The sequence below is a fragment of the Perca fluviatilis genome, chromosome 1 (assembly GCF_010015445.1).
Source record: "Perca fluviatilis chromosome 1, GENO_Pfluv_1.0, whole genome shotgun sequence".
In the NCBI taxonomy this organism is placed as follows: domain Eukaryota; kingdom Metazoa; phylum Chordata; class Actinopteri; order Perciformes; family Percidae; genus Perca; species Perca fluviatilis.
Window position 1 is genome coordinate 15,260,070 of NC_053112.1, and position 6,225 is coordinate 15,266,294.

Consider the following 6,225-nt stretch of genomic DNA (forward strand, 5'->3'; position numbering starts at 1 on the left):
CGGAGTTTAACGCCAACAGTGGGATCTGATGGAAGATACAACAGTGTGTTTGGAACATGAGCCGACTTGTCCTGCCCTCTCACCAACCTCTTGGAGATGAAGGGGACACACAGAAAACACCTTTCTTTCTGAGATCACACACGCATACAAACAAACACATACACACACACACACACACACACACACACACACACAGACACATATATATCAGCTAAACACACCCGCCCCACTCCAGGACTCTCCTGTTGCACTATGATTTCTTCGGTCAACCCATATGTTGTCTGAGCCTCCAAACTGCACTGCCAGCATGGCTTAAAGAGTAGTAAACTACGCTAGAGCAGTCGCTGACTAAATGGAAATTACTATATTTGTGATAGACTAGAATTGAACTGGGAGGCGGGCAGCTGGTCAGGACACAGGTCTAAGAAGCGTATCAGCTCCTGCCCGCAGATGTACAAACACTCGAACACACACACACACACACACACACACAGGGGGGGAGGGGAGTAAAACTACAGACTGTTTGTTATTGTTGATGTCAGTTAATTGAACATTCCAAAAAGTGGACCAAACATGGCCGCCAGTCGAAGCCTATCAGGAGGAGAGTGTGTGTTCTAGTGTTTCTAGATCTAGAGACATACAGTACAGTATAGCACCCTTGCTTCCTCTCTTAGCTAGCCTTCAGGTCATACTGCATGCTTCCTACTGCCCTGTGTTACAGTTAAACTCCTATACAGGGTCAAATATGCACACACGCACACACACATAATATGCACATACACACACACATGCACATACACAGTAGTCTAGGATAGTAGTTTAGGGTGGGTGTGTGTGTGTCGAAGCTATGAGATAGCTTCTCTTTGTGCACTTTGTAGATTTTATACCCTGCCACCTAACACAGACGTTTGACCAAAAACACTTTTATACTGAAAAATATGAATATTCTCAATCATTCGCTGGATAGATGTTTTCTTTTCTCTTATTTCTCTTTGACATTGGGTTTTAGGGCACCATTAAGTTTCCATTGTGAGGTCAGACATTTTACAGTGTTAGATAATGGGTACAGCATTATACAGTATACACAACAACAACAACTCTTAATCTCTCTCTTCTTTTTTTCACTTTTACTGTGCTCATCCCTCCTTCTAGCCTTACCTTCTTCCTTCATCAGCTTTTGTTAATTCTCTTAATTACTCCTTGCTTACTTTTTGCTCCTTCCCAATTTCCATCTATTATAGAGTAGATTGAGTATTAAAAGAATAAAGTTCAGTCGTGGTGTTTAAAACTCAACATATTGTTGGAAATCACTTTATATCACTAGTAAGAATTCCTCACATCCAACACCGGCTCTCGTAGGATACAGAACTTTTTTCTAATCATTTTTTATGTTAAACAAAAGAACTTGAGGCCCGTTTTAATGTTTCCGTAGTGAATTCAGAGGATGAGTGCATCACTGTTGCAGATTTACTCATCAAATTGGTACTCCTGGACGAGAGTAGCTGATACTTGTGTGGCTCTCTGTTGGCGAGAACATAGCGCTGTGTTTCAGCAGAGAGTCACGTGGCAAAGCAGAGAGTTTGCAAAGTGACTCGTTACAGAGGCAACATTCACACACACACACACACACACACACACACACACACACACACACACACACACACACACACACACACACACACATATGTACAAACTCGACGAGCTGGCACTGCGTGTATGAGTGTTCTAGAAATCCATAATCTACTAAGGGCATTGATTTTTTTGAGCACAAGGATTTTGATGGAAAGATTTGATATTCCATTAGCTCAGCATCTGTCTCTATTTTCTTTCTATTCTCTCTTTCTCACTCACACACACACACACACACACACACACATGCACACACACACACACACACATACATATATCTATATATATTGGCTGCAAAGAATGCAAGACAGTTTGAACAAAAAAATGCACCTTTTGAATGGTGAACGCTGCCCCTCTTTTGGTAATCTTAACAGGTTTGGTGTGTGAGTTATATGCACAATATCAGGTTGCAATATTATACTTCTGTACAGAGAAATCTTTGTTTTTAAATGTTAGAAACTGATTTCATTTGTTTGATTTGAATGGTATTAAGTGTTGAATTCATTTCAATAACAATGTGGCTTTTTATTCTGCTTCTTTAAAGAAAAAAAAGACTGCATGTTTTTAGATTCTTGTGTGATTTATTTTTCCTCTGGTGTGTTGTTGGTTGGGACCTTACTGTACAGTCCTCACTGCTGGGTTAACAGACTAGTTAACTATCCCGGTCAGCTAACCAGTTAACTAGCAACACATAGCTGGGTCTCTCATCTGAATCACACTCAATGAATAATGATAGTCCAGCCTGTGTGGTTAATACGAACCCCCTCCCACCCACATATTTCTCTTCCACTACCAGTCTATGCTGTTTCACTTAAGAGTGTGAGTGTGAGTGTGTGTGTGTGTGTGTGTGTGTGTGTGTGTGTGTGTGTGTGTGTGTGTGTGTGTGTGTGTGCGCGTGTGTGCGTGTGCATGTGTGTGAGTGTGTGCACGTGCGTGTGTGTGTGTGCACGTGCGTTTTACACAGTGCAGGCATTTATATAAGACAGAGGATGATATGTGTAACAAGAAGTTGTTTGTGGTGTGTGTATGTGTGTGTGTGTGTGTGTGTGTGTGTGTGTGTGTGTGTGTGTGTGTGTGTGTGTGTGTGTGTGTGTGTGTATACTTTTCTGTACTCTCTTCCCTTCGTCCCACACATAACATTTGACCCGGCTCTTACTCATACAACACAAATACAGTTTCGCACACACACGCAAACACACACACACACATGTTGCGTCTGTGCTGTTGTGGTTAAGAGAGCATGTAGAATGAGTTTTGTACATCCACCATCACACAGATTTTTACACCAACCTTTTGTTTGATTTTTTTTAAATTGCATGACGTGCTTGTGTTTTCGGTGGTACCTATTTTGCTGCAACGCCAGAGTTGTCCCTGAGTTGACCAACTGAGGCTACATGTACCAACGTTCCCCTCCACCCTGGTTTGTGCACCATATCTGACTGGAGCCCCAGATGCTTAAACACTCCCGACTCTCGGCCTGCGATGTCACCAATATGGCGCCCAGCTGGCTCCTGCACAACGCCAGCCACCGTCGAGGAACATGTGGAAGTTTGGTCCAGGTGTCCACATATTATATACAGTACTGGGTGAAAGGAGTGCGTTGGTGTGTAGTCCTCCGGGTCTCCCTGCCGTGTATCTCACTTGTGTATAAGTTCAGGGGTTTCTAAGCTACTAGTTGTGTTGTAAATACTACCTTGTCACTCAGTACCTCTGTACAATCTGTAAATAAGTAAAGGTTACATTTTTCTACTTGTCTTGGTCTTGTTAATTCATCTTTTTATCTATTGTGTAACTAAACTAATAATGGTTAATAAAACTATTATTAATGCTTTATAGAACACTAATTAGCTTTTGGCGGATGGAATTTGAAGCTTAAACCAGGAACACTTCGCTAACTTTAACACAGACTTAACGTGATAATTTGTGAGCTTTAGAGGTGTTGGTAGGTTGATCTTCTTTTACATTTGGACAAAGTCAGGCTTTCCATTTTCCCCATTTCCAGTCTAAATGCTAAGCTAAACAGCTGTTAGCATTAGCTACATATTTACTGTACAGACAGTGGTATCAATCCTCTCAGCTAACTCTGCACGAAGACAAGTGAGTGTATTTACCAAAATGTTGAACTATTCCTTTAACGACTAACATCTGTAACTGGAGACCTGAAGGCTCATTAGAAAGTGGGTACACTGTGGGTTTCTCACTTTCTGATAAGTTGTCAAGGATGCTCTGCAGCTCTTTTAAAAAAGGGGTTAACCTGTCAAACCTGTAATTAAAGATGACTCATTTATAATAATAATAAAAAAAGATTAAGCAAGTTATGTAGGAGGATACACACCAGACTGTGACTCAACATTATTTGGTCAGACGACTATTTCTAAGGTCCAAGGAAATTAACTTTCAACTTTTGGGTTGCCTTAATTATTGATAACATAACTGTAAAATTAATGGCTCATTAGAAAGTCTGTAAGTCAGAGGTTCCTCACTTTCTAATAAGCCATCATGTCTGCTGTTAATAAGTTGAGTTAATAAGTTGTTAATGAATGAATTCTGGTCTGGGTTCTCTGCTAGCAGCATGGCTCAAGGGATGGCAGTGTGGGTCTGTTGGTTGGCCCACTGCCTTGGTCCACACTAAAATATCTCAACAACTTTTTGATGGAATACCATGAAATTTTATACAGACATTAATGATCCCCAGAGGATGAATCCTAATGACTTTGGTGATCTCCTGACTTTTCCTCCACCATGAGGTTTACGTTTGTGATTTTGAGTAAAACCTCTCAACAATAATTGGATTGATTACCATGAAGTTTAAACATTTATGTTCCCCCCAGGATGAATTTTAATAACTTTATGAGTCCTTAACTTCCCATCTAGCGCCATCATCAGGTCCAAATTTTCATTTGTCCAATCCTTTGGTTTATGACTAAATACCTGCAAAGCTGACGACACACATTCCCATCTAGTTCTCTCTCTCTGCAGTCGGCTGACTACTAAAAGGGCTTTTTGGGATTCTGCTGCAAAGGGCTCTCTCTGCCCCACTCTCCAAAGGCTTTCATGATGCACCCTTAGCATGAGTGCGTGTGTGTGTGTGTGTTTAGATCAGTGTTCTGGTAAAAAGCTATATTTTTATATTTTTGTCTCCCTCAGGAGACGGACGCTCTAATCTGGGCTGATGTGGGACAGGAGAGGGAAGAAGAGAGGAGCACATAGACAAACACACACACACACACATTTATGCATTGTGAAAATCAGCACACATGGAGAACTGTCACAAGCAATAGACCAGCTGCAGCTAGAGGAGAAGGAGGAGAAATGACAAAAAGAAAGGAGCAGTCCCGCTGCAGCCATCCAGACTTTTTTTTAAAATGACTCGCATGGAAAACATCACACTACACTACAGAGCGTTACACAGACCTATACGTCCTCGCGCGTTTAAGAGTGTATGATGTGCATATGTGCGTGTGCTCGTCTGTGTGTTGCTTCCTCTGAGACGAGGTGTGAGGCCCACAGCGGCCTAATTCTTCCTGACGTGATCCATATGCTTGTATCTAATGGACAGAGTAACAGCACACACTCAGACATAAGTCTCTGCCTCTTATTTAATTCATGGAATTGAGCTGGCCCACATGTCAGGCTGGTACATGTAATAACTGTAACACACAGGAGCAGAATAGATGTTCCTTGTACCATTGGCATACATGTGGATGTAATCCCAATTATACACACATATAGACACACTGTAGGGATGTAAGATTAGGCAGATAAATGAAGATATTTAATTTCCTGGATTAAGAACCTCTGTATCTGAGCAACCTCACGGCTGGAGAGGAGTCAGAAGAAAAACACAACGCATAAGTCCGGGAGAAGAGACAGAGCAGAGGATGATGGAGGACGATGAGGGTGATAGCGCTGACTTTGACAGGCCTGCTGTAGGCTGTTGTCTCTTCCCAAGATTTCAAACATCCTCATTAACCAGCAGCCAGCCTACACACTTAACACGTGTGTGTGTTTCCATGAACAGTTGTGTTCTTAAACTGTTGTGATTGTATGTGTGAGAGAGCTAGATAGATAGAAGAAGAGGGGGAGATGGAGAGAAAGGGAGAGAGCAGCGTGTCAGCCTACACACTAAACAAACCCATGAAAATTCATAAGGACCTGGCGACGCCTACTCACAAATACTAAAAATACTGGAGTGAGTTGAGCCTAGTCAGAGGAGAGGAAAGGGGAGGAAGAAGAGCGACTGAGAGAGGAGATGAATAGAGAGAAATGAGAGAGCAGCAGCAGAGGAGGAGGAGGGAGAAGAAGACGAGATAGGTGTAACATGAACCAGGGGAGAGCAGAGCAGAAAGAGAGGAAAATAATAGTTACATCAACTGCATCCAACTTGGAACATCTATTCTCAGCCTCCAGCGGTCAGCACTCACTTTGTGTAAGAGAGAGAAAGAGTGTGTGTGTGTGTGTGTGTGTGTGTGTGTGTGTGTGTGTGTGTGTGTGTGTGTGTGTGTGTGTGTGTGTGTGTGTGTGTGTGTGTGTGTGTGTGTGTGTTTGTTTGTGTGTGTGTGTGTGTTTGTTTGTGTGTGTGTGTGTTTGTTTTGA

At 42.1% G+C, this 6,225-nt stretch overlaps 1 protein-coding gene across 1 annotated transcript in view; it reads left to right on the plus strand.

Moving 5' to 3' along the window:
* Positions 1-3,383, plus strand: part of grin2ab (glutamate receptor, ionotropic, N-methyl D-aspartate 2A, b) — a 109,896-nt gene extending 106,513 nt beyond the window's left edge. The window contains exon 21 of the mRNA XM_039805513.1: positions 1-3,383. This exon is cut by the window's left edge and continues 1,416 nt beyond it. The gene's annotated coding sequence lies outside the window, so the exon portion shown is untranslated.
* Positions 3,384-6,225: the final 2,842 nt, after the last annotated feature.